General features: G+C 39.6%; 1 long non-coding RNA gene across 3 annotated transcripts in view; it reads right to left on the bottom strand.

Moving 5' to 3' along the window:
- Window positions 1-22146, bottom strand: part of LOC144313927 (uncharacterized) — a 67461-nt gene that overhangs the window by 17886 nt on the left and 27429 nt on the right. Inside the window, exon 1 of one of the 3 annotated variants that reach the window (XR_013379575.1) lies at window positions 12616-12804. The exons of 1 other annotated variant lie outside the window; for it this stretch is intronic. This is a non-coding gene — a long non-coding RNA (uncharacterized LOC144313927). Of the gene's footprint in view, window positions 1-12424; window positions 12557-12615; window positions 12805-22146 lie in introns of those variants that run through there. One more of the 3 variants, XR_013379576.1, reaches the window with a different exon arrangement.

The following is a 22146-nucleotide window of genomic DNA, read 5'->3' on the forward strand; positions in this document are numbered from 1 at the left end:
AAAGAGAGAGAGAGAGAGAAAGAATGAGAACTACAAATACAGAGAACTGATGGTTGCCAGAGTAGGAAGCAGCAGTGGGGGAAACGTGATGGGTGCGTGATGGAAACGCACAGGGGGAGATACAGGCCCGCAGGCAGGGCTTAAGTTCCAGGAGTAACAATCAGAGCATAAGGGATATGGTCCATGATATTGTAACGGTGATGGAACGGGACAGACGACAGCAACACTTGTGAACACAGCATACTGTTTAGACTTGTCTAACCACCAAGTTGTGCACCTGAAACCAACGTGACATGGTGTGTCAGCTTTAAAGGACACTATCAGGAAAAAAAAAATTGTATGCAACACTTATCCAAGAAGATCTGGACTAAATGTCACAAAAAATACGGATGAAAGAAATTGAAGACAGAAATCAAAGATCTCCCCCAAGTTCATGGATTGGAAGAGGACTGTTAAATTGTCCTTACTCTCCAAAGCAATCTACAGACCCAACTTAATCACTATAAAACTAAAACAGCGTTTTCCAGAAAATGCTATAATTTATATGGAATCAAAGACCCTGAATAGACAAAGCAATCTTTAAAGAATTGGTGGCATCAGACTTTCTCATTTTAAATTCTATTTCAAAGCTTACCCTCTTTTTCTCATAACAGTATATTGTAGAGTATTTGACCAGGGTCGTCTTTTTTTAAATTTTAAGTGAAATTTTGTAAACTTTTGGGATGAGAGAGACCTTTTCTATTATTTGGGAATTTTTTATATGATTTTATATAAACCTATATGTATATCATATGTATGCTATGCAAGATATATGTGTTTTCTGCTTGGGAGTTTCTCCCTGATAAGAAATTTCCCTCTGGGAAGGCACTTGGAGCTTGCTAGTTTTGAAGATTTTAGGCCATTCCACAGTGGACATTCCTGTTATTCCGCTCCATTAATTGGGGCCTGAAATTCCTTTCCAGTTGCTGCGACTAAGGTGATCTGTCCAGCATCCCCTGCCTGCTGGGGGCACAGACATTTTCTGATGTAGGGCCCCCACGAGACTTTGGAAATACTTCCTCCTGTCCAGTTTCTAGTACCACATAGATTACTCTAGCTTCTGGTGCCTTTTACTCCACAGATCTCTGAAAATTTGGGGGATAACTTACATAATTTTACTATTTATTCAGCCTGATTCTCAAGGGTTTTCAGGAGAGAGAAACCTAAGCATCACCATTTCCTGAGAGTCTCCTTTGATTTCATTTGATGAAGAGTTTCATTAGAGCAATTGGATCTTTTTATAACTTTTTAAGCCTTAAAATTTCTTACTAACTTGACATCCATTCATAAAGCTATCTTCTTTCTCTTCTTGATATATTAAAGTTTTGCTTTTACATTGCTCTAATACATCCTTCTCCCCATCTCCCTGCTCAGGGAAAACAACAGGACACCAAAAGCCCCACGTCAATGCCCCCACTGTCAAAATGGGGCATTGTTTATCATTTCTGTCATGCCGGGTTTGCCGTTTGTCAATGTCCATTTACATGTAGAAATGGTTTGCATTTCTATGTTCTAAGTCATTGATCAACTCTCTTTCCCTGCAGAGAAGGCATATTAGTGTTTTCACAGTAATTGATGGCAATGTATATAAATAATTTTGTAGATGATATTATACCCAAATCTGTTAATAGCTCTTATTGGTGCTATAATTTCTATAGATGCCGTTGGGGTGTTTTCATCATTTACAATTCATAGAGCTTTTACATCTGTTTTTGTTTTGCTGTTCTTGTTAGTAGCTTCTGCAAATATTATAAGTCAGGGTCCCTGGGAGTTTCTAATTTCACATTAGCCTACTTGTACTTAGTAAATATAAGGATTTAGGGTATTTGACAGATAAGTATTAAACTAGTATAAAGTTCATTTCTATTTTGAGTTTGCTATTTTTTAAAAAAAAAATTCAAGTTTTGCCTAATTTTTTTTCTATTAATCCCTTTTGTGAGTTCTAACACCCATGGAAAAGCATTTAATAACCAAATATAAAGAATGACGTCACAGAGTATAGTTGTTCTTTTGAGGGGGAGCAATGTCAGAATGAAATATTCAGGAAGGATATGCCACCTGAATGTGGGGAGTGGGGCTGAAGCACCCCCTGCACCAAAGACAAAAATCAGATGATGTTGAAGAGGAACAGCTGCACATTTGCCACACTGGCCTTCCCCCAGGACAGAGCAGCACCAGATGCCTCCCCTGAGACTCCAGTTCCTACAGTGGGAATAGAGGGTGTAGGGGAGTCAACCCTGCCTCCACTGATGGATGGGTTTTGTTACTGATCAATCACAACCACTAAATCAAGTAACAGGTAATCCCTGGCATGCTGTCACTGCCAATTGCTCCACCTTGGGGAACCTCAAGGGGACTGGACAACCCGAAAGCATAGCTCCTGCCTGGACTGGCCAACACTGCTGCTAAACCACCTTGGTTAAACCCATCTCAAGAGCCAAGCAAATAAAGAGACAAGGGTTTGAAAAGGGGGAAAATTGGGGTGCAGGCAGCCAAGGGAGGTAGCAGACTCAAACCTTAACAACAAGCCTTCTCCCTGGGCAAGACAAATGCCTATACTTTTATAGGGAGATGTTCAGGGAGGTTTGTTCAACAAAGCCAGCAGACGGCATGTGAGCATGGGCAGAGACCTGTTGGATGTAGTCTTCTACGGATTTGACTGCAATCAGGGATTTTCTGGCCTGGAAGCTGGAATGTTCAGACCAACACCTCAAGAAAGCGTGAGAAGAAATAAGAACAATGGGTCTCAGTTGGGCAGAAGTTAAGTGGTCTTTCTATTTCTGACTATAGCTGTCAGGGTCTTATTGACAGTTTCGCCTCCCCCTCCCTTGAGGAACCATAGGAAATCTGAGCATGATGGAGGATGAAGAGCTGCTTACAACCATCATCTAGATCTCGGCAGATGGAGCTTGCCACTGCACATCCCAAATAGTCTCAAAGAGCTGCTTTACTCACTTCTGGAACCTACTTGGTGGTGCAGTGTGACCAGGGGACTTGGCAGATGTGTGTTTGCCTGATTCATGTCCTCAGACAAGTTTTCCCAGCCCCAGAGCCTGGTTTACCTACCTCAAGACAAGTATCTCACAGACCCACCCACTGCAGAGTGTGGCCCCCAACCCAATCTGAAGGGAAGGGCTGACTATAATACCTGGAAATGCCTGTGTAACCTAGCCAGGCTCAAGCCAGGAGGCAGGTGGGCAGAACCAATCATCCTCAGATCAACAAGAGTGGCCAAGGAACATGGAGCACAGGTGAGCTTTAGTGGATACCACAAATTAAGGGTCTTGTGACTTTGGAGCTCCCTGTCTACTCCCTTGGGCAGGGAAATTCAGAGCCCCACTCACCCTGGAATGCGGCCTTCGCACTGCCTGATGCGGAAGCTAATCAGAGTGCATGGAAGATGCATTTCCCCTTCAACAGTTCTGCTTACATGGCACTTGAAACACAGCCCATGATTTCTTCTGTCTGCACAGTAAAACTGGTGACCTAGGAATTCAGAGCGCATGATGGCCTGGATCCAGGTCTTCAAACAAGCTGTGCAGGCCCTCAATCCCATCCTGCTGTCCAACTTGGGCAAGGAAGCAAACTCCATCTCACCTACTTCTGAGCAGCACAGTAGTCAGTCCTGCCCAGAAACTCCACACAACCACTGAGCCCATCCTACAGCCTTCACATGGGCAGGTAACCAAGCCAACAGTCCTACCCAGCAATTGTCATTCAGTCACAACCAGTCCCCCAGCACCCTAATAAGCCTGACCTCAGTGTTCAAAGAGTTGCCTCACCCTAAAATAGACCCTAATAGCAGACCCCATCTGCCCAAAGACATTACCAGCAGACAAGTCCAGAAACCTAAACAAAGCTGGCTTCTGAAAAAGGCTCTGCCAAAGCAAACCAGCAAAGTCTGGAAGAGAATGTTCCAACATAAGGAATCAGGAATGATGAAAAATATCAGGTAAATGGGACACCAAAGGAAACTCCTAGGATTCTACTAACGGACCTAGAAAATGGAGATCTATGAACTGCCTGAGAATTTAGAATAAGCCTCTGAAATTTCAGTGAATAACAAGAACACAAGAAAAATGAAGTTACAAAAACGTATTTAAAGAGGAGTTCAGGACTTTTGGGGAAGATGGTGGAGTAGGAGCACCATAAGCTCACATCATCCCATGGATACAGCTAGATAACACCTCAGTGTAAAAAAACCCAGAAAATGACCCAAAGACTGGCAGAAACACTAACTGTAGGGAAGAGACCACACCTGAGAGGATAGAGAAGGCAAAGGCTGGGAGCCACAGGGACCCACAGTTCTCCGTGAGGTACAGTGTCACAGGCATGATTGCCCTGGGGAGCCCATTCAGGGAAGAGAAATCCCTGTAACATTTGGGTTTGAAAACCAGAGGGGACAAATTTCTGAAGTTCTTATCAGCAGTGAGATTTAAAACCTGGATTTTTTTTTTTTTTTTTAAAGTCTGTAAACTTTCTGTAAAAGAGCCACGGGGGCTAAAGGAAATGGACTCCCTGCCCGTTAAGGCAAACAAAGCTCTGTGGAGATACAGCCTGGAAGTAGTAGTTTGAGAAACACCTTCCGTCGCTCACCCCCAGCATAAGCACACAGCCACCTGCAGGAGCCAACACAGCAACAACACTTGCTAACACCATTGCCCTGCCCCCTCCAACCAGCTCTTGGCCAAAGCCCATGCAGGTTGGTGCCACAGGCCTGAGTGTGTGCTAACAGCCTTGACAAGGACCAGCACCACTACACAATGACTTCTACACCAGAAAGAGGAAAAGATAACCACACATACCTGCAGACTGGGACCCCACAGGGGGCTGGGGGCAGACAACTCTTCCGACTGCAGGCCCTGCCCACCAACAAAAGCTTCTTAGAGGACAACACAGGACACCTGCATTGTGGTCCTACTCCATCTCTAGCCAATGCATGTTCTGACTCAATCTAAACCCAAGTGGGCCCACCAATTAAAAAATAGGGACACCTGAGTAGCTCAGCAGTTGGGCGCCTGCCTTCAACTCGGGTCATGATCCCGGAATTGGGGATCGAGTCCCGCATCGGCTTCCTGAGAGGAGTCTGTTTCTCCCTCTCCCTATGTCTCTGCCTCTCTGTCTCTCCTGAATAAATAAATCTTAAAAAATAAAAAACAAAAGATAGAACATAGCAATAAAATCAGGAGCAGATTCTTTAAAAATATTAATAAAATTAAGTCTTTAACCAGACTCAAAAAAAAAAAAAAGCCTCATTTAAGAAATGAAAGAGGAAAAATACTACCACAGAAATACAAAGTATTTCTGGAAATTGGAAAACCTAAAAGAAATGAATTCCTAGAAACATGACCTTCTAACAATGAATCAGGAAGAAAGAGAAAATTTGAATAGACCTTTATCAGCAATGTAATTGAATCAGTACTCAAACTTCAAAGAGCCAAAGTCTAGGACAAGATGGCTTCACAGGTGAATTTTACCAATAATTTAAAGAATTTATACCTATTCTCAGACTCATCCAAAAAAAAAAAAAAAAAAAAGGAATGAAAGCTTTCAAATTGATTAGGGCAGCATTACCCTGATACCACAGCAAGATAAAGACACTACAAAAAATAGAACTATAGGCTAATAATATCTCTGAAAAAAATGCAAAACTTCTCAAATTATTAGCAATCCAAATCCAACATTTAAAAAAAAAATCATTCACCACTATCAAGTTGGACTTATTCCTGAGATCTAAGAGTGAGTGGTTCAATAGTCACAAAATCATGAGATGGCTGGGTTGCTCAGTGGTTTAGTGTCTACTTTTGGCTCAGGGCATGATCCTGGAGACCTGGGATCGAGTCCCGCATCGGGCTCTCTGCATGGAGCCTGCTTCTCCCTCTGTCTTTGTCTCTGCCTCTCTGTCTCTGTCTCTCTCTCTCATGAATAAATAAAATCTTTAAAATTGTCACAAAATCAGTGTGATATATCATAAGAGAAACATTCTTTCAATGGTTGCAAAAAATAAAATACAACATCTATTCAAGATAAAAACCCCCAACCAAGTAGAATTAGAGGGAACATATCTCACCATAATGAAAGCAATCTATGGAAAACTCAGTTAACAGCTTTGCCCCTAAGGTCAGGAATAAGACAAGGATATCAACTCTCACTACTTTTATTCAGTATAGTACTGGAAATACTAGGCAAATCAATCAGATCAAAAAAGGGGAAAAAGGCATAGCAGTCTTCCCAATTGGTAAGGAAGAACTAAAACTTCCATTATTTGCAGATACTATGATAATATATATAGAAAATCCTAAAGATGTCACCAAAAACCCACCAGGACTGATACATGAGTTCAGTAAGGTTGCATCATTAAAAAGAAAAAAAAATCACGGTACAAAAATTTGTTGCCTTTCTATATAATAAGCAGTAAGAGAAAGAAAATACCTAGGAATAAACTTAACCAAAGAGATGAAAGGCTTGTACTCTGAAAAATACACAAACACTAATGAAAGAAAATAAAGACACAAAGAAAGGGCAAGATATTCCTACTCAGAGATTGAAAGATATTATTAAAATGTTCATACTACTGAAAGCAATCTGCAGACTCAATGCAAGCTCTACTGAAAAATCAATGGCATTCTTCACAGAACTAGAACAACCTAAAATTTGTACAGAATCACAAAAGAACTAGAATAGCTAAAGCAATCCTAAGAAAAAAAGCTGGAGCAATCATAATTCCAGACTTCAAGTTATACTATAAAGCTGTAATAAAACGGTATGGCACTGACACTAAAACAGAGATATAGATCAACATCTAAAAAGTCCAAAAATAAACCCACTATTATATGGTCAGTCTGACAACAAAAGAGGCAAGAATAGGCAACAGGATAAAGACCATCTCTTCAATAAATGGTGCTGTGGAAACTGGACAGCTACATGCAAAAGAATGAAGCTGGACCATGTGCTTACACCATACACAAACTAAATATGGATTAAAGACCTAAGTATGGGACCTGAAACCAGATAAACTCTAGAAGAGAGCACAGGCATTTCTGACATTAGCTGAAGAAACACTTTTCTAGATAGGTTTCCTGAGGCAAGGGAAACAAAAACAAAAATAAACTATTGGGACTATATCAAAATAAAAAGCTTCTGCACAGCAAAGGAAACAATCTAAAAGACAATCCATGGAGTGGGAGAAGATATTTACAAATGAGATATCTGATAATGGGTTAGTATTCAAAATATGTACTCTATAACTCAACACTCAAAACACAAATAATCTGATTAAAAGTGGGAAGAAGAAAAAAAAAATGGGCAGAAGACATGGATACATGTTCCTCCAAAGCCATTCAAGATGGCTGACATGTAAAAAGATACTCAGGGAAATGCAAATCAAAACTACAGTGAAGTATCCCCTTGCCCTATCAGAACGCCTTAAAAAAGAAAACAAGAAATAAGTGTTGGTCAAAAAAAGGGAACCTTTTTTTGCACTGTTGGTGGGAATGCAAACTGGTGAGGCCACTGTAGAAAATAGTATATAGTTTCCTCAAAAAGTTAAAACTAGAACTACTCTATGATCCTATAATTTCACTACTGGGTATTTACACCCCAGACATGAAAATACTAATTCAAAAGGCTATATGCACCCCTATATTTGCTGCTGCATTGTTTATAATATCCAAACAATGGAAGCAGCCTAAGTGTCCATAGATGGTTCAATGAAGATGTGGTATATAGACAAATACTCAAGCGTAAAAAAAAAAAAAAAAAAAAAAAAAAAAAGTCTTGTCATTTGCAACATCACAGACAGGGCTAGAGAATATAATACTAAGTGGAATAAGTCAAAGACAGACATCATGTGGTTCCACTCATCTGTGGAATTTAAGAACCTAAAATGAATAAAAACAAAGTCTCTTAACTATAGAGAAACAGGTCAACAGAGGGGGAGGTGGGGGATGGGTGAAATAAGTGATGGGAATTAAGAGTACACTCCTCTTGATGAGCCCAGAGTAACATATAGAAGTGTGATTCACTATATTGTACACCTAAACTAAATAACACTACATTTTGCCCACGCAGGAATTAAACACATTAAAAATGTTTTTGCTACTCTTAAAAAGTTCAAAGAAATAGAAATTATGAAAAAAAATCTTAGGGTGAGAAACAGTAAATTGAATTCAACAGAGCTTCAAAACCAGATGCCCATACAGAAATCAGTACCTGAAAGACAACACATTTGAAGTTACCCTGCAGGGAGAGCAGCACAGAGAATGAAGAAGTAAAGTCTATGGGAATTACGGGACCCAATGTGAAAAAGCAATATTCACATTATGGGAATTCCAGAAGGAGAAAAGAGGCAGAAAGTATATTTAAAGCAATAATGGGCGAAAACTTCCTAAATGTGGGGAAAGAAATAGACCTCCAGATCCAAAAGACCCAAGAGACCCTAACAGGTTTATCCCAAATAATGCTACAATGAGATATAATAGTTAAAATTCAAAAAGGAATCTTAAAGGAGGGAATGAGCATTTACATACAAGGGAATCCCCTCATAAAACTGTAGGCAGATTCCTCAAATATTCAAAGAAAAAACATCAAGAAGTCTATGCCCTGTGAAGCTGTTCTTCCGAAAAGGAGAAATCAAAAAGTTCCCAAACAAAAGCTGAGGGAATTCACTAGTAGACCTGCCAGGCAGGAAATGCCAAAGGGAGTTCTCAGAGTGGAAATAAAATAATGCTAATTAACTTCATAAAAACAAAGTAGTGTAAAATCCACAGGTAATAGTAAGTACATAGCCCAGTTCTGTAATATTATAATGGTGATGTGTAACTTCCTTTCAACTTTAATTTAAAAGTTAATCGCAATAAAAACAACCATAGCTACATTCATCTGTTACACAACGCAAAAAGTAAACTAACATCAGTAACCTAAACTAAGAATGGAAAGTGTAAAAACTCTGGAGTTCTACTGAAACGGTTTTTGGTTTAAAATAGGGACCTAAATTTTAAGATACTTTATGTAAGCCTCATGGAAACCACAGGAGGAAAATATGTAGTAATTGCACAAAGTAACACGATCGTCAAAGCATATAAATACAAGATATCCAAACAAAAGACATCAGAACAAGAATCAAGGAATGATGGAACTACAAAGCAAAAACAATTAAAATGGAAGAAGTTCGTACCAATAATTGCGTTAAATGTTAAACGATTAATTTCTGCCATCAAGACACAGGATGACTCAATGAAGACACTCACTTCAGTCTTAAGGGCACACATAAAACAAAGTGACAGGAGGGGGTAAAAAAGAGGTGTTAAACAAACGTAACAGACATAACTACTTCTATCAGACAAGACAGACTTTAATAATGGTAGCAGAAGGGTCATTATAGAAGAATAAAGCAGTAGTTAATCAGAATGATCTAGTAATTGCTACGTACCCAACCCAGGAGCACCTGAATACATAAACCACCCAAAGCAGAACTAGCAATGCAGGAAAAGTTGGGGACTTTAATATCCTACTCTCAGTAGTTAAATCATCCAGAGAAAGAAGATATTTGAACCCTATTGACCAAATGGACCTAACCCACATAGGGATAGTCGTCTATCAACAATACATTTTTTCCTAAGGACACCTGAAACGTTTTCTAGGATAGCTCAAAATAAGTCTTAGCAAACTTAAGATTGAAATCATACCAAGTATCTTCTCTAGCTGCAATTTCACAAAACTACAAATCAGTAAGATGACAAATTGGACAATTTACAAATACAAGGAAATTAAACACTCCTGAACCAATGGATCAAAGAAGAAATTGGAAAAAAAAAAAAAAAGAAAGAAAAGGAAATGCAGTATCTTGGGACAAAAGAAAATACACCAAAACTTACAGGATACAGCAAATGAAGTTTGAAAAGGGAAGTTTATAATAATAGAAGCCGGGTGGTCGCGGGTTGACTCAGCAATTTAGCACCACCTTCAGCCCAGGGCCTGATCCTGGAGACCCGGGGTTGAGTCCCATGTCAGGCTCCCTGCACGTAGCTTGCTTCTGCCTCTGCCTGTGTCTCTGCCTCTCTCTCTTATTAATAAATTAAATCTTTAAAAAAATAATAGAAGCCTATATTAACAAACAAGAAGGATCCCAAACAACCCAATGGAGCTGAGTTTGGGGATGATGGCGGAGTAGGAGGATGCTGAGCTCACCTCTTCCCAGACACACAGAGCTGATAGCTACATATATGCAACTCACTCCAAAAATGACATGAATCCTGGCAGAACAGATCTTCCACAGCTGATGTCAGAAAAGCCCACATCAAAAAGGTGAGATACTGTTGGGAACCAAAGCCCCAGGAAATCTAACAGGAGGGAGATCATAAGCACAGAGAAGGGAATCAGACCCCACATATCAGGCACCCTTGGTGCTAAAGAGCCTCTCTGGAAGACAAGTCCCCATAATATCTGGCTTGTGGGGCTTAACTGCAGGAGAGCTGGAGGGCAATGGAAAACTGAATCCTAATCCTTAAAGAGTCAGCACAATAAATAATTTGCCCTAGACTCACCACAGGAGCAGTTTGCAAAGCACCTAGGGGGTATGTGAAGGACACTTATTAACTAATCCTAGAATGTGCAGCACAGGAGCAAGGATCAGATTTCTCAGAAAAATAGAAGTGCTGGTGGATACCATTCCTCTTCCCCAATCTAGGTAGGTGGACACTTGCTCCACCCTCCTCAGCCCTCCCCAGGTGACCCACCCTATTCAACCCAAATACCTTGGCAAGAGTCCCTCCAACATAACTCCCGCCCCTCCATACCTGGCAGACAGCCTGGGGCAGGGATGAGCACCAGTCCTGCTACAGGGAAGTGGGGAGATAATCCCACATACCAACCCACCTGGATTAGCTAGATGAATAAAGGAATAAGCCCTGACCTTTGGCCATTGTTTCCTCATCTCCTCTCTCTGTTCTGTGCACTTGGTCAACTACAACTCTTGGTATTAAAAGTAATGGTGTATGTAGAAGAGGTTCTGTGGTGTCTTGTAGCACAATCCCTCCTCCCAGTATCACCAGAACAGGGTTCCCTCATGTCCCCTGTGTGGGGTGCATGTGCCCTTTTGTGTGACTGAGCTGTGAGTGCCTTGAATGTATCTGGCTGCAGTGACCCCCTTGCCAACTGTGGATCCCCTGGGAAGAGTTCGCTCCCACACTGATGACAAGCCTGTCTGTAGTGGCCCTGTGCTCATGGGTGGGTCGGATCAGCACTCAGCCTCATTGTCTGCCTTTAGCCTCTTTTTGGCAGCTGCACCAAAGGTGCAGCAAACTCTTCCCAAAGAACAGAGAGATGAGGAAACAATGAAAAAAATAAAAATAGAACAAAAATCACAGCAAGAGCTAAATAAAACAGACAACCAATATGCCTGATCAAAAACTCAAACAGTCATAAAGTTATTCATTGGACTGGAGGAAAAAAGTGAACTCAATTTCAACAAAGACAGAAAATAAAGGATCAGAGCTGAAGAATTCAATAAAGGACATATTGGAGGGAGTCAAGGTAATGGAAAGCACCGGAGCTGAACAGCAAAACTACAAAGTGATAAAAGGTTAAGGAACTCAGACATCTTCAAGCATCATAACATTCACATTATAGGGATCCCAGAACAGAAGGGGGCTGAAAACTTAATGGGTAAAAACTTCCAGGAGTCAGAGAACTCCTAACATAATGTACCTATGGAAGTACACACAAAGACAAAAATTTTAAATGGTGAGAATTTAGAGATTTCTAAAGGAGAAAAGCAAATAGTTACATACAAGAGGAAACCAATAAAACTATTAGGGGATTTCTCAACAGAGACTTTGCAGGCCAGAAAAAAAAATGGTACAGTCTATTAAAAGTGCTAAAAGGGAAACACCTACAACCAGAAATACTCAACAAGCTTACCACTGAGAATTCAGTTTCCTAAACAAAAGTTACAGGAGTTCATCACTAAACCATGCTTACCAAAAGCATTAAAGGAAATTCTTTGAAAGGGAAACAAAGATTGTAATTAAAAGCAAATTAAGAAGAAAAAAAATCACAGGTAATCATACATTCATCACTTATAAAGTCAATATGGAAATTAACAAAATATAATCCATTATAAAAACTATAAAGAGATAAACAAGTTATAAAAATATGTATACATAAAATGTGGAGGAGAGTCCAAATATATGGTTTTAGAATGTGTTCAACCGTAAGTGACCATCAATATAGACTGCTATATGCAGGTTATATATGAACCCAATGGTAGACACAAATAAAAAACCCATAATATATACACAAAAAGTAAAGAAATTAAAACACTGAAGTCAATAAGTGAGAAAAATTGTGAGATGACATAAGAGGCAAAAGTTAAAAAAGTACATACCTATCGGTAATTCCTTCAAATGTAAATAGTCTAAATGCTCAATCAAAAGACAAAAGGTAACTAAATCATAAGACTCATCTACATGCTGCCTACATGAGACTCACTTCACACCTGCAGACACATACAAGAGTGAAAGTGAACTATATTTCATAGAAATCGATGTAAGGGAAAAAAAAGGTAGCAATACTTACATCACACAAAATAGATTTTTAGAATGAAGACTGTAACAAGAGATAGAGGGCATTACATAATGATAAAGGGGGCAGTCCAACAGGGGATAGAATAATTGTAAATCTAGGAACACCTAGTATTAACAGCTATAACGGGAGAAATGGACAGTAGTACAATAGTGAAGAACCTTAACACCATTTACATCAACAACTAGATCTAGGCAGAAAAAAATCAATATGGAAACAGTGGCTTTGGATACATTAGAACACATGGATCTACCATATATACACAGAACATTCCATCCAATAACAATACACATTCTCTTCAAGTGCATATAGAACCTTCTCCAGGATAGATCCCAGGTCAGGACACAAAACAAGACTCATTAAAGACTGAAATTATGTCTAGCTTCTTTTTAAAAAAGATTTTAGAGAGTGAGTGTGAGAAGGGGGAAGGGCAGAGGGAGAGAAATCTCAAGCAGACTCTGCACTCAGTGTGGAGCCCAGCACAGGGCTCAATCCCATGACCCTGAGACTAGGACCCAAAGAGAAATCAAGAGTCAGATGTCTAACCGACTTAGCCACTTGGACAACCCAAGCATCTTTTCTGCTGACAAAGATATGAAACCAGAAATTACAAGGAAAAAAAGAAACTAAAAAAAAATACATACACGTGAATGCTAAACAACATGATACTAAAGGATCAACTGGTCAAGAAATAAAAGAACCAGGAAGATAAGTGAACATAAACACAAAACAGTTCATAATCTTTGGGATACAGCAAAAGCAGTGCTGAGGGAGAGGTTTGTAGCAATGACAAGCCCACCTCAAACAAGGAAATACTCCAACAACCTAATGTTAAAGGGGCTAGGAAGACAATGCCCAAAGTCAGAAGGAGATTAGAGTTGGGGTGGTTGGGTGGCTCAGTGGTTGAGGATCTGCCTTCGGCTCAGGTCATGATCCTAGTGTCCTGGGATCGAGTTCCGCATCAGGCTCCCCGCAGGGACCCTGCTTCTCCCTCTGCCTGTGTCCCTGCCTCTCTCTCTGTCTCTCTCATGAATAAATAAAATCTTTAAAGAAATGAGATCAGAGAAGACATAAATACAGAAACGATCAATAAAAGATCAATAAAACCAAGAGCTAGTTCTCTGAATAAACATAAACCTTTAGCTAGACTCATGAGAAAGAGGAACCAGAAATGAAAAAGGAAAAAAAAAAAAAAGGATAATGAATCACATGTGAACTGGACAACTTAGAAGAGATGGATAAATTCCTAGAAACAGTTTTCCAAAATTTCATCAGGAAGAAATAGAAGATTTGAGTGGAGCAAGTGCTAATAATGAAATTGGATCCCTCAAACTCAAATAGAAGTCCAGGACCAGATGGATTCACTGGTGAATTCTACCAAACATTTAAGGAGTAGTGCCTCCTCAAACTTTTCCAAAAAGGAAAAAGGAAAACTTCCAAATTCATTAGACAAGATCAAAATTAGCCTGGTAACCAAACACAGACAAAGGCACAACAAAACAGAACAAAAAACCCTATACAGCAATATCTCTGATCTTTATGAATATAAAGATCCTCAACAAATTAGCAAGCCAAATTTAATACGTTAAAAAAAATCATTTACCATGACAAAGTAATTTATTCTAGGGATGCCAGAGTGGTTCAATATTTGCCAATCAACATGCTACCTCACATCACCAAAGGAAAGGTAAAAACCACAATTATCAAGAGACGCAGAAAACACAGTTGACACATATTCATGATAAAAACTCTCAACCAAGTAGGTTTATAGGGAACACACCTCAACATAATGAAGTCCACATATGAAAAATAAAAAAAAAAAACATTTTTTCCCCACCACTGAGTATGATGCTAACTATTAACTGCTAGCTTTTTCCCCTAAGCTCACTCTTACCACTTCTATTCCCAACGTGTTCCTGGAAGCCCAAGCCACAGCAAGCATCCAAATAAAAAGCATGCAAACTGGTAAGGAAGAAAAGTTGGCCTTGTTTGCAGGTGACTCTTAAACAGCCTACAGACCCCACCAAAAAAACTATTTGAACTGATGAAGTACAGAAATCTGTTGCATTTCTATATACTATTAATTAACAAGAAGAAAAATTAATGATCCCACTTACAATGACAAAGGGATAAATATATATAATAAAGTAAAATGCCTACATGCTGAAAATTACAACGAAGAAAAATTGAACACAAATAAATGGAAAGAATATCATTGAAATGTCCACACTACACAAAGCAACCTACAGATTTTAATGCAATCCCTATCAAAATACCAATGGCTTTTTTCCACAGGAATAGGATAATCTTAAAATTCGTATAGAACAAATAACCTCAAATAGCCTCAAAACTGGAGGAATAAAAACTCTAAGTTTTAATATACACTAACAAGGCTTTAGTAATAAACCAATATGGTACCATACTAGTACTAGCACAAAAACAGACCTAGATCAATGGAACAGGGTAGAGCCCGGAAATGGGCCGACACATATATGGTCAGTCCATGATGAAAGAAGTAAGAACATCGAATGGGGACAAGACGGTCTCTTCAAAAAAAAAAAAAAAAAAGGTACTAGGACAACTGGACAACTACAAAGAATGAAAGTAGACCACTTTCTTACACCATCCACAAAAACTCAATGGATGGAAGACCTGAATGTGAGACTGGAAACCCCAGAACTCCTAAAGAAAACATAGGCTATGATGTTGGACACCAGCCTCAGGAACTTACTTCTGGATAGGTCTTTTCAAGTAAGGGAAACAAAAGCAAGAGTAACCCTCATAGACAGCATTTCTTTATATATATATATATATATATATATATATATAAATTTATTTTTTATTGGTGTTCAATTTGCCAACATGTAGAATAACACCCAGTGCTCATCCCATCAAGTGCCCCCGTCAGTGCCCGTCACCCAGTCACCCCCACCCCCTGCCCACCTCCCCTTCCACCCCCCCCCCCAGTTCGTTTCCCAGAATTAGGAGTCTCTCATGTTCTGACAGACAGCATTTCTGAACAGTTACAATTTATATGAAAAAGAATGGAAACTTCTCTATTTCCATTAAGAATAGAACACTTAGGAGTGCATATTCAGAGACACTGATGAATGAAATGAAAGCCGGGGAGCCTGGGGGGCTCAGATGGTCAAATGTGCCTTCAGCTCAGGTCATGATCCCAGGGTCATAGGGTGCAGCCCCAGCATCAGGCTCTCTGCTCAGCGGGGAGTCTGCTTCTTCCTTTCCCTCTGACCATCACTCTGCCTACTTGTGCTCTCTGTCAAAAGCTTAAAAAAAAAATTAAAGCCAATGGCTATCTTTATATTGTTAAAATGTTTATCACAAGTCATCTATAGATTCAAAGCAATCCATATCAAGATTTCAGCAGATTTTTTAAGAGAATCAGTTCTAAATTTTATATGGAACAAGACCCTAAATATCCAAAGTAATCTCAGGAAAGAACAAAGCAGGAGGTATCACATTTCTTCATTTAAAGGTATACCATAAAAACAAATCATCAAAACAGTATGGCCCTGGCATAAAAATAGATCAATGAAACAGAATGCAGAGCTTAGATGCCCAAGTATATATAGTCAAGCAATATTTGACAACAGAGCCAGGAACACTGAAAAAAAAATCAGTTTTTTCAATACACGTTTCTGGAAAATTGCCTGCTCACATGTAAAAGAACTATCTCACCTGGCTTACAAAAACTAACTTGATTCAAAACTGGATTCAAAATTAATTGAATTGATTGATTCAAAATTGATTTAAAACTCCTTAAAGACAAAAAAAGGAAAAAAAAAAAGGAAAAAAAATTTAAAAAAAAGACAAAAAAGGTCCTTGACGTAGGTCTTGGCAGTGAATTTTGAGATAGAACACAAAGCATAAGCAACAACAAAAGGCAAGTGGAACTACATCAAACTAAAAAGCTTCTACAGAGTAAATCAAAGTGAAAAGGCAACAGGTGGGATGGGAAAAAGTATTTGCAGATCCTATCTGATAAGGGGTTAATATGCAAAGTGTATAAAGAACTCCTACAACGGCAAAAAATCCTATTAAAAGTGGACAAACCTGTATGGACTCGTAAAGACACTGTACTAGTTAACAGGTGGCTCAAAAGATGCTTAACCACCATTCAGAAACACAGATTACAGCCACAACGAAATACCACTTCACACCTGTTAGAAGGGTTGTTAAGACTCAAGGTAACAGATGCTGGCAAAGATGTCGAGAAATGGCAATCTCCCCAGCAGTGCGCAGGAGTTCCCAACTAGAACAGCCACTGTGGAAAACAGGTGATCCTCAAAAGACTAAATATAAAACTGGCCTATGACCCAGCAATCTTACTTCTGGGAATGCGTTCCCGGGAAATGAACACACTAAACCCAAGAAGATCTATGCACCCCCCATGTTCATAGCAGCATTAGGGACAACAGCTGAGACACGAAAAGAATCTAAGTGTCCATTTATCTGTTAATAGATAATGAAGTTTTGACACAAATATACATGTCTCCACAAGTGGGTTATTATTCAGTCATAAAACAGTAGGAAAATGCTCCCATTTGCATCACCAATGGACTTTGAGGGCGTTACGTTGAGCAAAATAAGCTAGAGAACACCAGGTACTGTATGACCTCACTTATATAGGTTGAGACTAAAAACGAAAACCAAACTCCTCAAGAACATCAGATCTGTGGTTGCCAGAGACAACGGGTCAGGGAAAGGAGGAACAACGTTTCAGCTGTAGGATAAGTAAGCTTTAAGAACGTAAGGTCTGAAAGTGACTAATAGGTACCAGTGTGGGGTGTATGTGCAAGCTGCTGGGGGTAAAACCGGAGTTCTTAGTCCAGAGAAAGAAAATCTGCATTCATTTTTATCTTATAGAAGACGATGGATCTTAGTGATGCTCGTTGTCATTGCTTCACAGTGTACGTTGTCAAACCTTCACACAGCACAACAGCTTAAACTCATCAGTGACACCCACCACCGTATCTCGAAACTGGGAAGAACACAACACAACGCATTATCACAAACCTAGGTGACCACCACCCATGTCAACACACCCAAGCACCAGCTTCCTAGAAGCCATTCTAGTGCCCACTCCCCCACCCCCTGCCCAATAACCGGCCTTCCCCTATCACCCCCTTGCCCAACTTTTACAGAAATCACTGCTAGTGGTTTTCCCCCTCCTGGGTGTTCAACACCAGTTTAATTGTGACTACTTTTACGAAAATGTGGTTGTGTGTACCTTTAGTTTGCTGTCTTGAGAGTCATGTATTTAGTTGCATGAACTAGTATTTTATTGTGATTGTTACACTCCGCTGAATGGACCACAATACACATATCTATTATGCTTTTGATGCGTTTTTTTTTTCCAGTTTGTGGCTTTCATAAATAACACTGCCTGAAGCACTTACACATGTATCAGCATCTATGTGCACATATTTCTGTAGGGAAATAGATTTGAAAATAGGATTTCTGAGTCAGTATTTATTCATTCAACTCTGGTAGACTACGCCAAACGGTTTTTCAAAAGTGCTTGCAAATGATCCAAATTTGGTATTTTCTGAATATAAAGACCGTTATTGGTCACACACGTATGCATGTATTGTAAATAGGTCTTACCCTGTGGTGTGCCTTTGTGCTTTCGGTGTCCTTTGATAAGTTCTTATGTCCAATTTGTTGGCATTTTCATTTATAGCTAATACTGTAAGTTCTACTCAGCATGACTTTTCTCTAAGGTTCATGAAAAGGTTATAAAATTGGGGATCCCTGGGTAGCTCAGCAGTTTAGCGCCTGCCTTCAGGCCCAGGGTGTGATCCTGGAGTCCCAGGATCGAGTCCCACATTGAACTCCCTGCATGGAGCTTCCTTCTCCCTCTGCCTGTGTCTCTGCCCTCCCCCTCTCTCATGAATAAATAAATGAAATCTTTAAAAAAAAAAAGTTTATAAAATTAAGTTATGCTGCTTTATTTGCATCCACAATGCCTGTATTTTGTATGATGTGGAGTAGGTGGCTTTTTAAAATGGTTACACAAGTGACAAATTCCTGCTTATTGAAGATCCTATCATTCATCAGCAGTTTCGGACTCTTTAGAATCCATCTTAATAGGTGTGGGTAGGAGTCTGGTCCTCCCCTATTGCACGGTTTTTGTAGTTTTTTTTTTTTTTTTTTTAATTGGAGCTTGATTTACCAACATATAGCATAACACCCAGTGCTCATCCCATCAAGTGCCCACCCAGTCGTCCCATCCCCCTGCCCACCTCCCTTTCCACTTCCCCTTGTTCGTTTCCCAGAGTTAGAAGTCTCTCATGGTTTGTCACCCTCTGATTTTTCCCACTCATTTTCTTTCCTTTCCCCTATAATCCCTTTCACTATTTCTTATATTCCCCATATGAGTAAGACCATCTGAGGATTGTCCTTCTCCAACTGACTTCACTCAGCATAATACCCTCCAGTTCCATCCACATCGAAGCAAATGGCAGGTATTTGTAGTTTCTGATGGCTGAGGAATATTCCATTGTATACATAGACCACAGCTTTATCCATTCATCTGTCCACAGACACTGAGGCTCCTTCCACAGTTTGGCTACTGTGGACATTGCTGCTGTGAACATCGGGGTGCAGGTGTCCTGCCATTTCACTGCATCTGTATCTTTGGGGTAAATCCCCAGCAGGGCAATTGTTGGGTCCTAGGGCAGTTCTATTTCTAACTCTTTGAGGAACCTCCACACGGTTTTTCAGGAGTGGCTGCACCAGTTCACATTCTCACCCACAGTGCAGGAGGGTTCCCCTTTCTCCACATCCTCTCCAACATTTGTGGTTTCCTGTTTTGTTAATTTTCCCTATTCTCACTGGTGTGAGGTAGGATCTCATTGTGGTTTTGATTTGTATTTCCCTGATGGCCAGTGATGCGGAGCATTTTCTCATGTGCTTGTTGGCCATGTCTATGTCTTCCTCTGGGAGATTTCTGTTCATGTCTTTTGCCCATTTCATGATTGGATTGTTTCTTGGGTGTTGAGTTTCATAAGTTCTTTATAGATCTTGGATACTAGCCCTTTATCTGATAGGACCAGTATGCACCCAGAACCAAGTGGTATACCATGCTGGTTCATTCTGGGAGATTCCTCATTCCCATTCTGCCCCCCTTGTTTATCTCATTTATATTTTGGTGGCCAATGTTGGGGCCCTCTACGAGTTTTTTTTTAATTCTTTAGTAGATAGCATACTATATTAATCACAGCAACATTGCAAAAGCTACATTATCTAAGAGAGGAAGCTCTCCCGCAGATTTTCCTATATATATATATTTTTTTGGCTACCCTTGACCTTTTATATCCTCACGTATATTTTAGAACCTTATCAAACTTCATAATCTGTTACTTTCATTACAGATGCAAGTCATCTATATTTGGGATAATATTTTCATAATCTCCCTTGTCTTGTTTTGGTATTAAGGCAATGAAAGCCTCAAAGATGGGAAAAAATTATGATCTGGAAGTTTTAAACTTGGGTATTTTGTAGACTACACTGAAATAGGGCATCGGAAATTTTATTGAGATGTTTTAATTGGTTTAAATTGCAGTGTCATTTGTAAGCTTTTGCTGAAATTGCGTATTTCTAGTTATTTCTATATTTGATCTAAATTTAAAGTAATGAAATCAAGATTTCTTCATATTTTTATCTCTATCCATTTATATTTAATAATCACTGGCATAGATGTTTAAACCACCTTTTTTGGGTCTATATGCATTGTTTTCTGTTCAATCTTTTAAAACTTTCGAGCTTTCTTTCTAATAGCTGTTACCCATAAATTTGAAGTGAGCACCAGGAAGGTTATTTTTCAACCAACTTCCATCTTTCATTTATTGAGCTGTGTACCTTTGGTGTAAATTCCTTGGGACTTTAGCCTTGCCTGGATCTTTGTCCAACCATGATCCATCCATTCAGCAGAGAATGGCCTTAGAAAAGCCAGGAACATCTCAAATGCAGAAATACCATTTGCAGAGGATCAAGTGTATGCAAGGCATTGAGAGGGTCTTACCAAGTTTATTTTGCCTGCATTTTTTTAGATAAAAGAATTGGAGGCAAATATTTAAAAATGAACCTCTCATAAAGTTCATTTTTAGGGAAGGATGAGTAAGGTAGAGGCACATGGTGAAAAACAAGTAAAAGGAGGTACTGAGCAGACCTGGCATCAGGACAAGACCTTAAGAAACACGCCATCTAGGGAAAAATCACAGGAAGTCGGTTTCCAGCTCTGTCCTAGTTTTCTCTACTCCTACAGGTCAAAGATCACTGCACAAAAGGCAATTTCTCCACAATTTCACATCATATGATCTGGAGAGCCCAGAAATCCAGTAAGTGCAGTATAGCCCAGATAGAGATGCAAACGTCTCACACTTTGTCCAACTGTTTCTTGCATGTGGCTCAGATTTGTGGCAGGAAAGGCACAAACAGCAAGCCTGAGCTGTCTATCAAGAATATAAACTATAATGTTCTGGCCAAACAAGCAAGGCTCAGGGAGATGGGAAGGCATCTGGTGCTCAAGGAGCACAGCTGTGTTCAGAACTGTTCGCTCCTTTCCTCAGACATGCTGTTACTTTATATCACAGCTCTTCTAAGGTCTGTGAAGAGGAAGGATGCCCTCTGTTCTTGCACAGGAGACCAACTTGCTCATTCCTTCAAGGGCGAGCCAGTTGTGTTCTCCTACTGAAGTTGCAGGACAGTTGCCAAAGCAGGGCGGAGTTCCCCCTATTGGCAGATGGTGGGGTGTTGTCAGTATTACTTATCACCTTCTCACTCACAGCTCTTTTAGATTCCCCTTACCTTTAAACAAGAATTTTAGGTTTGGGTTGTATGGGTGATGGGAGCACAGTCCTCTCCCGTCTTCCCACTACTTCTGGTTGCCAGGATCTCTCTGTTGGTCATTGGTGAGCTCAGTATCTCAATATCATGAGTTGACCTCATGAAACCTGAATTCTAAAGTTTTTGCATAGAAGTCATTTGTAAATGTGATGTTTTTCTGAGATCCTATATTTTCATAGGTTTTAGTTTTTACAAACTTCTTCAGATTTTAAGTTTCCTAATCATGAGGAATTCTGTGGGAATGGTTTGTATTTATTCTGTAAGGCACTCCTAGGACTTTCTGAGCGCTGAGTGTTGACATGAGCTTGGGAAAAGTTTTAGTCCTCTCAAATCTGGTGTCTGTTTCAATTTCTCTATTTGCAATGTTCACTGTCCCGAGTTTCAGTTGTTTTCTCTGAAGTTTCCATATTGTGCAAGTCTTTGTTATTTTCTAGAGTTCTAAAGTTTCTCTTGACAAATTTTGGAAATGTTTTTATGGAGGGGTATTTCCAGAGGTCAATGCTCTGCCATTCTGGACAATCTCAAAGTCAAATAAGGAGATCTAAACTTCAAATACTTTCCTTTAGTGTTTGAATGTCCTTAGTTTTTAGAGTTCAATGATCTTTTGAGATTCTCATTCTTTTATACCTTTGAATACAAAAAATATACTGACTA

The sequence above is a fragment of the Canis aureus genome, chromosome 5, assembly GCF_053574225.1.
Source record: "Canis aureus isolate CA01 chromosome 5, VMU_Caureus_v.1.0, whole genome shotgun sequence".
NCBI classification, from domain to species: Eukaryota; Metazoa; Chordata; class Mammalia; order Carnivora; family Canidae; genus Canis; species Canis aureus.